The following is a 15138-nucleotide window of genomic DNA, read 5'->3' on the forward strand; positions in this document are numbered from 1 at the left end:
TTCAAATAAATTCTACCAATATTTTTGTCGACTTAGGCAGTAGACTATTTGAGAAAAACAGCTGTTAACCTTTTCAGTTTGATATTTTCACAGATCTGGTTTTTAATCCTGGTTACATAACACTAGGTTTTCTTGCAATGCATGCACCACACTCTGCTGTATGTTCTGTTTTCTGTGAGGAGAAAGAAAACCTAGCATAACCAGCTGCCATGGTGAAGTGGTTGGCATCACAGTCTGATGATTGGGAGGATGTGGGTTTGAGCCCCTGTAGAAGCGGTTGGGCCAGCCCTTCCCAGAGCTGAGTGGCACTGGGCTATAATGAGACTTGGAACCTCACAAACAAGGGTCATCCACTTCACCATTGCTTCTTTGGGACCAGTACTGCAGGTGTTTGCATCTCTCAGCCTTGTTGGTGCCATGATACATTATGTGAGTATCTTCTGGTCAGTTTAGAATGTGTCCCAAGCCTAAGTCAACCCCCATAGCAGCATTGTCTTCATCCCAATCACTGAAATAAAAACGTCAAATTTTGAGAGTGCAAAAAACACACCATAAAACAAAAATGACAGTTTTCATATTGTGAGCTTTTCCAATACTATTAAAAAGGAAATAAAAATGATAAATTAGAAAAATGCATCCACCCCTCATGATGACACACTCCAATGAAAGTCATGCAGTCGCTGTGTGTTGTGTCAGTGTGCATGCGTTACACTGAAGCAAAATGTATGCAGGTGTACTTGCAAGCACGAGAACCGAGTCAAATCAAATTATTGTGCTTAAAGCCTTGCCAACAATTAAGGCCAGAGAACTGAGTACACAATGTCTTAATACAGGTCACAGAATTTCGCATTTTCTCTCCAGTTTTGCCACAAGATAAAAACACCCTTCATAAGTCCACATGACAAAATAAATGCTGAAATGCATGCCACACTGATCTCATTTCACTCAGGTTCAGCAGTCAAGTCACTGAAAAGTGTCTTGACCTCAAACAGTTAATTTTCAATCTACAACAAATCTATCCATCATCCATGATGGGCATTCCTGCCATTCAGTTCACATCATCCACAAACCCGTAACGTCACGCAATCCCACTCTCATATACAACTCCCCAACAATGGAGAAACGATAATTCCTATCCCAAAGCAATGCTACGAATGACCTCTGTTCACTGGTATTCTGCCAGTGCCAGGAACAAGGGATCTTCATCTTGAACTGCCCAGCTGACCATACAGTCAACTCTGAGCTGAAAAACTAATTATCAGTCCTGCAGAAGAGGGAAAAAGGCGTAAGTGCAGTCACTCAATTCATGCACGAAAGCTGTACATGAATACTGTATATTAAACAGTTCCATATAACAGGCATGCAACCCCCTCAGCCCCCCCCCCCCAAACCAAACATACGTCCAATGGACATCCAAAAATTCTACATGGTACCACAATTGATTGGAGTACAATAGAATATATCTTTATTACCAAGTGCACTGGGGTCACAAGGAATACTGGAGGGGATAGTACATAATAAGGTACGAACATAAATGGAAAATCATACAGATATAGTAGAAAATAGGATACATACAAGTGCATATCAAAATAAAAACTTGTACGTACTCACACATGCACACACTCCCGCACACGTCTCAACAGAAACCGCATATTACATGTGGATGGGGGCGATGAATAGATCTTCAGGTAGATGGTTGATTGCACAATTCTATTTATCATACTGGATTTGTTTGAGAGAGGGCATTGACTGCTTTGGGGTAAAAGCTATTGGTGAAGCGATTGGTTTTCATCCTTGTACTTCTGTACCATCGACCAGAGGGGAGCATCTCGAAAATCCCAAAAGCTGGATGTGATTTGTCCTGGCTGATTTTGCTTTTTTCAGTAGCTGCTTATAATATATGTCTTCTAGAGAAGGTAGATCAGCCCCGATAATCTTGGTGGCAGTTTTTACGACTCTTAAGGGCAGCAACTTCTGCCCTGGAAATGTTTCTGTACCAAAAAGTAATAGCAAAGGTTAGCATGCTTTCAATGACTGTTCGGTAGAAATCAACCATGATTTAATTCCGAACTTTTTGAGGTGCTGAAAAAAGTACAGGCGCCGTTGTGCTTTAAGAATGTTTTCTGTATTTTTCTCGCATTTCAAACGGTTAGAAATGATCAGTCCGAGAAATTTAAATTCGCTGATGATCTCTACTTGCTCGTCTTTAAAGACAAGTGGTAAGGGGTCAGATCTGGGTCTTCCTGAAATCTAAAATTAATTCTTTTGTTTTTGATACGTTGAGTTCTAAGTTGTTTTTATCACACCAGCTGACAAGATCCAGTACTTCTTCCCTATATTTTGACTCATCACTGTTCGTAATCAGCCCTTCTAGAGTAGTATTGTCGGCAAACTTGACCATAGTTGCAGTCATGTGTGAATAGTGAGTACAACAGTGGGGATAGAACAAATCCCTGTGCTGTGCCTATGTTGAGAATGAATGTGAATAGCATTCCTATTTCCTAGAAATTCTTTGCTACAAATTCTCATGGGGCTTCTTTTTGCATTGTATTTGGGCTACTCTCCACGGGGAGAATGTGTTGCGACAGTGCCGTACCACCCATATTTATCTGCCAGCAAGTTAAATATACATGTACACACTAACAGAATGACAATTTTGGAGTATTACCTTAAAAGGGATAGAAAAAAAAGTAGAGGGTTGTGGCTGAAGAGAAGTGTTCAATCAATCATGTTCCCCTGCGGTTACAGATTTCGACATATTTCAAATCATTTATAGCCAAACTGACTACAAAGGGACCATTACCATTTTGCTGTACGAAGAATATGCAGGGAAGACTACAACTGGAATAGTGCTATCTAAACATACATATTTTTACTAAACATACAATTGCCATTTGGAATGATTAAGAGGCATGTATTTTCAACCATTTTATGATAGGAAAACCTTTACTGTCCCTTCAGCAGTTGAATAAAAACACAATATTAATACTTTTTTGAGCGTCTTATAAGTAGAAATTGTACTGTTGCCCTGGTAAAGTCATGGACAAACTGATCAGACTGTTCACTATAGGAGAGAAACTGTTCATCTGCATTGTTACTCCCCTGTCCTGAGCCCATAAAGCAACCCGACGTAAGTTCTTGATGAAACTGATCCAAACAATATTTTCCATCCATTAACCAATGAAATTTTTTTTTTTTGTTGTTGTTGAGAATTATGATCTTTGTATAGCACTCTACTAAACCATGGAAACGAAAACAAGAGTTGAACGTGTTTGGAATGCACTTCCTTCTGAGATGAAAAATGCACAAATTAAGTGTTTCAAAATTTTTCTGACAGGAAAAAAGTATCAATTTTGATATGTTAACTATTTACTTTGGCTTATACAGTACACTCCTATATCAAATCAAATCATGTTGCTTATAGCCCATCCGACAACAATGGGGTCATTCCAGGGCACTCAAACTGATGATCCTATTGATGGGAAAAATGAAATGAAATTATGGTGCTTAGAGCCTCGCCGACCACTAAGGCCATCTCAAGGCTATCGCCGCGTCAATTACTACTACAAGGCTAAAAAAACAACCAATTAAAATGAGTCACCACTTCAAACTTTCCACTCCAAAGTTTAAAAAAAAACTTCCATAGTTTAAAACCTTCAAATCTGGTTAAAAAGGTTCACTTCTTTTAAGAAGTCCATCAGCGCCCACGGAGGGACATCACGAAACAAAGTCTTCAAAGAAACCGCCGTGTAATGTCTGCGTCTAACGTCATGCAGATCCCAACAGTCAAGGAGCACGTGTTTCACGGTGAGAGGCTCGTCACAGGGAACGCATCGAGGGGCCTCCTCCCCCTTCAACAAGTAAGAATGAGTAAAAAAAGTGTGCCCCGTACGCAGTCTGCACAGCACAGATTCCTCCTTTCTGTTCTTCACCCCCGAAGGGAGGGTCTCCCCCAGGTCCGGACGGATCTGGAAGAGCTTGTTGTCTATCTGGGTGTTCCATTTCTCTTGCCAAAGATCTTTAACGTAAGTATTGACCTTCCGCTTCATGTCTGTATAGGGTACCAAGGATCTGGACAATTCTTTCTTTACAGCGTTCCTGGCCAGCAGGTCCGCCCTTTCGTTACCACGAATGCCAACATGTCCGGGAACCCAGGCCAACACAACCTCGTATCCTTTCTTCGTTGCGAGAGTAAAAGTTTCATAAAATTCCAGCAGTTTGGGATGAGTGATATTCCTGCAGGCGATCGCCTCCAGGGCTGATAAGGAGTCGGAAAAGATCATGAATCTCTTCTGTTTGGAAGAGAGAACCATTTTTAACCCCAGGACCAGTGCAGTCAGTTCCGCGGTGTATACCGAGCTGTCAGACAGGATGTGTTCCGTTGAGGGCCGGTCAGGAAAGGCGGGACAGAACGCAGATGCGGCGACTCCGTCCTCTGACTTGGAACCGTCAGTGAAGATGCCTTGAAAGGTGGGGAATTTGTGGTACAGTTCCGAAAAGTAGGTTCTGTAGGCCAGAGAACTGGTGGTGTCCTTACGGTACGAGGCCAGATCGAAGCGGACCTCAGGTGTTGTAAAGGTCCACGGGGGGCTGTCAGGGAACTTAGAGAAATCTGAGATGCTATTGATGGGAAGCAAACAATTTTATGTGCTTGTTTCAGTTTCAATGTGGTGTCAAAGATTGTAGATTGATCCATATATTCTACACATCTGCTGGGGAAAAAACAAGAATGACAATGCCAGTCCCTACCACAGCTGCCAGTCCATCATCTCACCTGACAGAACTTATATTCCACTTTTAGTTTCACTTGCCATGTAGTCACCATATGTTACCCCAGAGCTGACAACGCACAACCAAATGAAAATGGCAAGATGCACTGCATGTTCGTCAATGGGGTCCTTGAGACTTTGTAAATATTTCTAGATCAATCACTGGGTGAAAACCCTGTAAAAGAGCTTCAGTCTGATGGTGGGATCATCTGAAGAGTTCTTTCCTTTCACTTCTTGGCCCAGAAACCGGGATGATCATGACAAGGTATGTCTGCCTTTGTGTGTGTGTGTAGCAATATTGTGCAGCATTAGTTGATTCTATGAATGTAATCTTTGACCTTGGGACCTTAAGAATTCCGACTTAGAAGCCCCGTGAGCTATCTTAAGCTCAAGCAGCTGTCACTTATTATTATTATCAGTATTATGAGCATTTACGCTGTCACTTATTATTATTATCAGTATTATGAGCATTTACGCTTAATCTTGAAAATAAGCCCTAGGTGTTTATTAATAGAATACATATGTAAATATCAAAAAAGAAAAATGAACACAAGATACCAAACATCACTTTAACGAAGTCCTTTAAGTAATTTCCTGTAATTCAGATATTTTTTCAAATTTCACCCTCATTTGCCCATTTTCTCCCAACTCTCCATTCATTCACATCTCCCACCCCTTCTAACCGATAATACTCAAAGGTATTTATAAATACTTTAACAAAATGTCTTCAAACACCGATATGTATGATGGGACATTAACAAAATTCCTCCTCTTCCTCCATCTTTGAAAACTATTCTTTCTTGTACTGGGAGCCAGTGTAAAGTATGAAGGAGAGGACAGACATGATCAAATTTATGAGAACGAAAAACAAGATGAGCCAGCATAACTAGTACTGGACTTTCTGAAGCCTAGCAATGAGGTAGCTGGGTGAACCAACAACTTATATCAATGATGAAAAACAAACATTATGACAAATTCTTTCGACTGGCTCGAGCAATCAAAACCATTAAAAAAAAAAAAAAATTAATCTTTTATGTAGCCAAGCGCTCTGCTGGCTACCTTAACCATAAGCTCAACTCACAGCACACGCTGTGAGGCAGATGACAGCATTATTACAGTGAGGGTGTTCAACCACTGACTGTTGATGTAAGTTACGTGGCGTAACCCTATTTCAAATTCAAATTTGAACAGAAAGCTGTTTGGTGTTCAGCGTTGTCTGCTACATCTTGTCATTTTTTCCCCAGGCGCTGCTTTGCAAAGCTGACGTTCGGCATGTCGCACACAGTCAACTGCCTAACATTCTACTGCTGTCTTCTTTTCTCATCTTTATTACTGGAATATTGTAAAAATATAATAGAAAAACCCTTTTGTGACTGGCCTATATGTGTCTGGCCTGTGCACGAATCTTTTCTATCCTTTCACACTCTACTTCAGTAATCAGTATTTCTTTTGTAGTCTCCTTAATATACCATTCGGCTTAACACAGCTACATTTAAAAACAAAGACTTCCATGCAGTGTCCTTGTTGGACATGTTATGCAAGAGCCCTGTACAACATACATCACACATTCCTACCTCCTGAAAGGAGAAGAAGCGCCTTGGTGTATTCCGTGTGATGAACCACTCACTGTGCAACATATTCTGATTGATTGTTGGGACTTTTATGACACACGACGGGGTTTTTTTTACAGCAGATTCATTGAGAACGTTGTTCCGTGATGTCCCTCCGTGGACAATATTGCAATATTTAAAAGAAATAAATATTTTTAATAGTATTTAATATAGTATATGCTTAGTACAAAAGTTGTGAAATTTTTATCATGGAGTGATCACAGTGCAGTAGAAAGCTGAAAACATTGGGGTGGCCCATCTGCGGTGACCAGACTTTGAATGGTGGATAGCCCTGATATGGCCTTCATGGTCGGCTGGGCTCTAAGCAATATTTTTAATTTAATTTAATTTAACTGCTTTCTGAGATCTGTTTTGCTAGTGTGCACTAAATATTATATTACTCAAACAGATTTTTTTGTTTTTTTTTTGTCTGCAAGTGCATCTGCTTTACCATCAAGGTGGATTCTTCTATAGAGTTTTTGTCAGGGATAACCATTAATTTTTGTTGCCATATGTTCTTTTATGTGGGCTAAGGGCATGCCATGTTGTGGTACAGTGAGCAGGACACTGTGCTCTAAGCTCTTCAAAAGATGAACATTTAATTTCAATAATAATCTCTTTTCTGTGTAACTCTAGCAATGACAGATTCATGCAAAGACGAGCACTTTTAATTACACATATTGTACCATAAGTTACAAGTTCATTAAGTGACAGCTATTTGCTATGCTGTTCTGTATCAAATACTTGTCTCCAAGTGGACAAAGAAAACCCCTTAGACTGAATGTAATTTTATGAAGGAAAATTTACTCTTCTAAGTCAAATCAAATCAAATTCTGGTGCTTAGAGCCTCGCCGACCACTAAGGCCATCTTCTAAGTACTTTGGAAGGGCAGGGTGAAAAGGAAATTGTCACCGGCCGGTGATCTTTGCACCAGCCAGGAGCAAACAAAAATTGAGGCAGTAAATCAAATCAAATCATGTTGCTTGCAGCCCAGCCAACCACAAAGGGCCATTTCAGGGCTGATCACCTGTTCTTAAAACCAGTAATCAGGGCAGTAGGAAGCAGAGGCAAGACAGCACAACAAAGAAATGGTCTACGGCAAGGAGTGGTTTCTAAATGAAAGCTGCCTTGACAAAACTTTCAAGTAAAGAAAACATCCGCCGACTGAAAGATGAAATGGCCAAAGTCAAAGATGATAATGCTATAAATCCTTTCTCTTTTGTTGGTAATTACCCAGTCGACCACACACAGCCATATCAGCACTGAAAAATTGTAAATATTGGTCCCGCAGAACCTGAATAAAAAGAAACCAACCAAACCACCTGAACAAAAAAAGAGGCTTTTTCTTAAAACATATCCTCAGAAAACCGAACAGGGTACCTGGACGACAGCATTTTCAAAATTTAAACTGAAAAAGACATGCTGTTGAAGTCAACAGCAGTTACGGAACGTGGAACTAAGGGCCAACTCACACATAACTTAATTCAGCATTCTGTGTGGGTGTGATTATATTTCAATTTTCATACTCTAATTTACTCAAGTTTGTTTTTTGTTGTCGGAATTTTTTGGGGGAGGGTGGTGGGGATTTGGGGGGGTGCGGGTGTGTGTGGGTTTTTTTTTCCACATACCAAATCAGTTTGTATACTTTGAACCGGTCCCAACTCAACACAGGATACTGAAAAACAAGATATACAGTGTGAAACATAGGGTCTTCAGTGTGAAAGTTTGTGGTGTCCATGAGGTTCAGGGACAAGAGACAACAAAGGACTGCAGGCAGGAAGTGCCTCAAGGTCTCAGAGAAGCTGGAGCTTCCTGTGTCTGCCAACAAAATAAAGATCATTCACTGGATAGGAAAAGCCAGAGTGGGGGGAGGCAGACCTCATCCCAAATAAACATGCTGCGCAGCCAACCATATAATGGCCATTTCAGGGCTGATCACCCATCAGTTCTTCAAACAAGCTGAAGAGAACCGAAAGTAATGCTAAACAGGTTGAAACAACGTAGTAAAGAAAATGAAAAAAATAGACCAAGTCATACATCAGCCTTTGTTCCAATGTTGTACACTTTCAAAAGGGAAGGGGGGATGTTTTGCCAACTTGCTTGCCAATGTCAAAACAGTCTGCTGTATAAGATTTCTCTTTTTCCAGACTTCAATGAGATCAATACTAATGGTCAAGTAAACTGCAACCTTTTAAATATGTATGCTATGTGCAGGTTTGCTGTTATGCTCACCATTATGATTATCATCATCAAATCTGAAACCTTTTCTTTAATTTTTCCTAAACAAAACTTAGCCTTCATTTGAACTTTTCATTTCCCAGTAAAACCTTGTATATTGATAGGTAAAAAAATAATGTTTCAAAGGAAAAATGGATTTTTTGTGTATTTGCTCGTATTGGCTTGTTGTTGTCAGTGTATTTTATGACATCACTTATTTATATGGTGAGTAAAAAAAGATGTTCATATGTAATGTTTCAATGCCCCCATGGGGCAAATGAAACTTCTTGCCTTGCCTTGCTTAAAAATAATTATTTGTTTTAATTTCTTTAATTAATGGATGTTAATATGCATTTTGTTCATGCCCGTTTCTTTGACAGAAATTATATGGGTGAAAAACACTGTTTTAAGGGAAGGAGGTGCAGTCATCAGTAAAACCACTTCTCAATGAATAACCTCAAGATATATTAAAACTGCTAGGTGTTGGGATTTTTTTTTTTTTTTTAATTCAAGATGTCCATCCTGCAGTACTGAAGACAAAATCAATATCCAATATACTTTCTACAAGATACACTTTACTAAAAAGATGGCGAGACATATGGGCAGAACGGGGTTTGTTTGTTTGATTGTTGCTTATAGTCCAGCCAACCACACAGGGCCATACCAGGACTATCAAACAAATAACAAAATCCCTATCTGGACTGTTCCTCCCGAAACCTGGAGGGGGTCAGGCTGGTGTTCTCCTGACCCACTCCCAGGAGGGTCACTACCTTGTCGTGGTCAGGAGGATTAGTGACCAGTGATCGAGCGAGCTATGTCGGCGGGGGCATCAGTGCTTCTTGGGGTTTGGTGCTTTGGTCCCAGGTCTTAATTGACAGCCTACATAGCCATCGTAGCTGTTAGGGCTGAATAAGTGGTGGTTTTGTACTGATGCCCCTGATAGGGCTTCCCATGCCGAACAGGTCGTGAGTGAGGCCCAAACTAAACGTGACCCACTGTCCCTTTCGCTATTCTTTGTTGTTCTTTTTACCGCCTCTTTTCTGTCCTCAGCTCCCCATCAAGCCTTCTTTTCCACATTCTTTTTTTCTCTGCGGCCTTCTTTAGGCCCGCCGTGTTTGCCGTGCGGCGCGACCTGTGATGGAGGGGAATGAGATCCTGGGGATTGAGAGAGCACGCTGTTCTCAACACATCCCTTTGGCTCGGACCTCTCCTAAGACAGGCGGCACACATTGGCCCGTGTGTGTCAATCGGCTACCCCTTCGTGGGGCTGGGTCAAGACTGGCAGTTTAGTGGCTGACGAAGGTAACCCCCGTAGTGCTCGGCTCTCTGTCCCCGGGAGCTGGGCATGATCGGGGGGGAGCACGTTGGAGCTGGGCTGCTGGTTGTATATCCCTCCCGAAACCTGGAAGGGGTCAAGCTGGTGTTCCCTTGACCCTGGCCCCTAAGTTGGACCCCATGGTGGGTGGGTAAGGGAGGGATGAATTCACATTTTTCTTTCAACATGAATCCTAAACAAACACACCCCCCCAAACTCGGAAAAAGACGACGACAGGGAACGGACGACTCAGACTCTGAGTCGGAGGTCGTTGAGACCTCTGGTTTTTGGCCATCGTGGCTAGTGATGGAGGGCGCTGATGACGACAAGCCCTTGTCGGCTCTCAGCCCCTTCGCTGTCCAGAAGGGCTTTCAGTGTCTGGCAGGATCGCTCAGATCCATCAAGAGGCTGAGGAGCGGAGCGTTTTTAGTGCAGACAGAATCCAAAAGACAGACACAGCTCCTTCTCAAGGCGACCACTTTCGTGGATAGGGCAGTGAAGATTTCCCCTCACAAAGGTCTCAACTGCTCAAAGGGAGTCATCAGATGCCCGGAGTTGAAAGGTGTGTCTGAGGCCGAGATCAAGAGCGAGCTGTCCTCTCAGGGAGTGACCGATGTGTACAGGGTGACGGTGAGGAAGGGGTCGGACAGAGTCCCGACCAACACTTTCTTCCTCACCTTCTGCTGCCCGGATGTCCCGAAGGACATTCGGGTCGGATACCTGCTAGTTAATGTCAGCCTGTATGTACCGTCCCCTCTGAGATGCTTTAAGTGTCAGAAATTCGGACACGTGAGAGACCGATGTAAGGAGGAAGAGGCGTGTGGCACCTGTTCGAAGGCGGCGCACCAGGGCGATTGCGTCAGTGCAGCCCTGTGTGCGAACTGCGGAGGTGGCCACCCGTCCTCATCGAAGGACTGCCCCGCCTGGAAGAAAGAAAAAAATCCAGAAAGTCAAGACAGAACAGAAAATTTCCTTCTTTGAGGCAAGGAAACAGGTGGAGGCCGCGTCGCCTAAGGCGTCGTATGCCTCTGTCGTCAGATCCAGGACGGTGGACGTCGCGGTCCAGACGACGTCCACAGGAACGCAGACGGACGACTTAACCGCCTCGTCGGAACCGTTGGCCTTGGGTGGAGGCGCTGTGTCCACCCCTTCCCATCCTGCGCGGCAGTCCTCAGGGGCTGCTGGGCGGGAGAGAAAAGCCTCGGGCGGAGGCACGTTGTCCGCCTCCCGCCCCACCCCACCCCCCTCGCCCCGCCTCTCGTCTGCCTGGCCCTCGGGCTGGCGGAAGTGGCCGGAAGCCCCCCTTACCTCCAAAACTCAAGGAGGGGAGGGTTGCGGCCACGGCGGGATCGGGAGGGGCCGAGGTGGTGGATATTCCGACCCGGTCGGAATCCGAAAAATTTATGTCAAAAAACAAATACTCCATCCTGGCGGACCTTGAGCCACCGCAAGCGGAGGAGCAGGGGGTAGCGATGGAATAGGCTGCTGCTTTATTTTTTTTTAAAAACCTTTTTAATGGCAGTGATCCACTGGAATATCCGGGGATTCTATGCCAACTTCCAGGAACTCCAGCTGCTTTGTCGTGCTTTGAAACCTTCAGTGCTGGCACTGCAGGAGACTCTGCAAAGAGATGGCAAGGTTTTATCTCTCTCTGGTTTTAACTCCGTTTTTAAACCCGCTCAACCGAAGCAAGAGGGGTTGACGGGAGGTGTCGCTCTTTTTATTCGAAAGTCCCTTTTATACAGTACAGTTCTTTTAAGCACCCCTTTACAGGCGGTGGCAGTCAGAGTCACGCTCGAGAAAACCATCACTGTCTGCTCTCTCTACCTTCCCCCTTCCGTCCGTGTTCTGAGGCAGGACCTCATGAACCTGGTCGACCAGCTCCCACGTCCGTTTTTACTGTTGGGCGACTTCAACGGATACTCCCCGCTCTGGGGAAGTGAGATGACATCAGCCCGAGGTCTTCTCTTAGAAAACCTTCTCTCTGACATGGACTTATCCTGTCTTAACGACAAGTCTCCCACTTACCTGCATCTGTCCTCTGGAAAGCTCTCGTGTTTAGATCTGTCGGTCTGCGATCCATCGTTGGTCCTGGACTACGAGTGGAAAGTGCACGACGATCTGCACGGGAGTGACCACTTTCCTGTCGTCTTCCGCCCCACAGATGGAGAAGGTGACTCTCTGCCTGACCGCCTGTACTACGACAAAGCAGACTGGAGTTTTTTTTACCACCAAGATAAGAGCGGAGCTGCAGGAAGAAACAGTATTGAAAAGCAAGGACCCTGCTGACGCTCTGACTCGGATCGTTTTAGATTGCGCCAAAGCAGCAGTCCCATCGTCTACCTCCAAGCCTCAGGTCCCTAGAACGCCCTGGTTCAACGCGGAATGTCGGGAGGCCCGCAAGTCTCGGAAGAGAGCGCAGCGACGCGTCTTTCGGAGACCGGAGTCCGATAGCGTTCGAACCCATCAACAGCTGAGGGCGAAAGCCAGGTATGTTTTTAAAAAGAGCCAGAGGAAGTCATGGAGAGATTTCTGCTCTTCCTTAACCTCCAACACACCCAAGAAGAAAGTGTGGAGGGTTTTAAAAAGAATTAAGGGCAAAAACGCATGCCCGACCTTCCACCATCTTAAACTTTCAGACGCTCTGGTCACAGAGAAGAAAGCAGTTGCCAATTTGCTTGCCTCCACAATAGAACAGAACTCGAGATCTGCTAACAAATCTGCTCACTTTCTTAAAACCAAAAACCTGTCAGAAAAAACACCATGTAACTTCTTTTCCGACAACACAGAGAATTACAACCTTCCTTTCACAATGAACGAACTTAAATCTGCCCTTCAGACCTGTACGGATTCCTGTCCAGGAATGGACGAGGTCCATTATAAACTCCTAAAGCACCTCCCCCAAACCTGTCTGGACACCCTGCTTAAAGTTTATAACCACATCTGGGTTACAGGCTTCTTTCCACCCTCCTGGCGGAAAGCCCTCATAATCCCGCTGCCGAAACCGGGAAAAGACCCCTCGAACCCCTCCAACTACCGCCCAATTGCACTGACCAGCTGCGTCTGCAAACTGATGGAGAAGATGGTCAACGGTAGACTGATGTGGAAACTAGAGACCGACGGCCTTCTGGCGAAAGAACAGTGCGGTTTCCGCAAGCATCGCTCTACCGTTGACCATCTGGTTCGTCTGGAAACCACGATAAGAAATGCTTTCGTCAACAAAGAACATGTTGTGGCCATATTTTTTGACCTGGAGAAAGCTTACGATACCACGTGGAAATTTGGTATTCTTTCCGACTTGCACAAGCTCGGCTTCCGAGGACACCTGCCTCAGTTTATCCACAATTTTTTACAAGACAGACAATTCCAGGTGAGAGTTGGCACCACCCTGTCCGACATTCACGAGCAGGAGCTGGGTGTCCCGCAGGGGAGCATCCTGTCGCCGGCTCTGTTCAGCATCAAAATTAATGACATCGTTCAATCCGTTCAGAAAGGATCGGACAGCTCGCTGTTCGTGGATGATTTTGCTTTATATGCAACCGGCAGCACGTACGCCAGCATCCAGCGACGGCTTCAGCTCTGCGTCAACAAAATCCAGTGTTGGGCAGAGGAGAATGGCTTTACATTCTCGTCCTCCAAAACTGAATGCATCCATTTTCATAATTTTCGCCAATTCTATCAGGACCCTGAAATCCGTCTGGGAACATCCACCATCCCGGCGGTCAAGGAAGCCAGATTTCTAGGGGTCGTCTTCGATCAGAAGCTGAATTTTCTCAGCCACATTAAACAGCTGAAAATATCTTGCCTAAAAGCCCTGAACATCATCCGAGTTGTGGCACACACGAACTGGGGTGCTGATAAGGACTCTTGCACCTCTACAGAGCCCTGGTCCGGTCCAAACTGGATTATGGAAGTGTTGTATACGGCTCGGCCAGACCGTCCTACCTGAAACTGTTGGACCCTGTACACCACCAAGGGCTCCCTCTCAGCTTAGGTGCTTTCCGCACCACCCCTGTGCACAGCCTGTACGCAGAGGCGGGGGAACCGCCTCTTTCCAACCGCAGACTGAAGCTGACCCTGAACTATTATTTGAAACTGTTTTCGGAACCTACAAACCCTGCTTACGACGCTGTATTCAACAACCCTTTCGATAAGAAATTTACAGACAACCCAAACTGCATACCTCCTCTCGGACTCCGCATTCAGCCGCACTTGGAAAATGCCGATCTGGATGTCGGTGGCATCTCAGATTTCTCTAAGTTCCCTGACAGCCCCCCGTGGACCTTTACAACACCTGAGGTGCGATTCGATCTGGCCTCGTACCGTAAGGACACCACCAGTTCTCTGGCCTACAGAACCTACTTTTCGGAACTGTGCCACAAATTCCCCACCTTTCAAGGCATCTTCACTGACGGTTCCAAGTCAGAGGACGGAGTCGCCGCATCTGCGTTCTGTCCCGCCTTTCCTGACCGGCCCTCAACGGAACACATCCTGTCTGACAGCTCGGTATACACCGCTGAACTGACCGCACTGGTCCTGGGGTTAAAAATGGTTCTCTCTTCCAAACAGAAGAGATTCATGATCTTTTCCGACTCCTTATCAGCCCTGGAGGCAATCGCCTGCAGGAATATCACTCATCCCAAACTGCTGGAATTTTATGAAACTTTTACTCTCGCAACGAAGAAAGGATACGAGGTTGTGTTGGCCTGGGTTCCCGGACATGTTGGCATTCGTGGTAACGAAAGGGCGGACCTGCTGGCCAGGAACGCTGTAAAGAAAGAATTGTCCAGATCCTTGGTACCCTATACAGACATGAAGCGGAAGGTCAATACTTACGTTAAGGATCTTTGGCAAGAGAAGTGGAACACCCAGACGGACAACAAGCTCTTCCAGATCCGTCTGGACCTAAAAGAGACCCTCCCTTCGGGGGTGAAGAACAGAAAGGAGGAATCTGTGCTGTGCAGACTGCGTACGGGGCACACTTTTTTTTTACTCATTCTTACTTGTTGAAGGGGGAGGAGGCCCCTCGATGCGTTCCCTGTGACGAGCCTCTCACCGTGAAACACGTGCTCCTTGACTGTTGGGATCTGCATGACGTTAGACGCAGACATTACACGGCGGTTTCTTTGAAGACTTTGTTTCGTGATGTCCCTCCGTGGGCGCTGATGGACTTCTTAAAAGAAGTGAACCTTTTTAACCAGATTTGAAGGTTTTAAACTATGGAAGT

The 15138-nt window shown here is 44.8% G+C and overlaps 1 long non-coding RNA gene across 2 annotated transcripts in view; it reads right to left on the bottom strand.

The window, feature by feature from the left end:
- The window catches only part of LOC143281065 (uncharacterized), a 38206-nt gene that overhangs the window by 1660 nt on the left and 21408 nt on the right, over positions 1-15138 (bottom strand). The window lies entirely within an intron of this gene.

Source organism: Babylonia areolata, chromosome 4 (assembly GCF_041734735.1).
Source record: "Babylonia areolata isolate BAREFJ2019XMU chromosome 4, ASM4173473v1, whole genome shotgun sequence".
Taxonomy (NCBI): domain Eukaryota; kingdom Metazoa; phylum Mollusca; class Gastropoda; order Neogastropoda; family Buccinidae; genus Babylonia; species Babylonia areolata.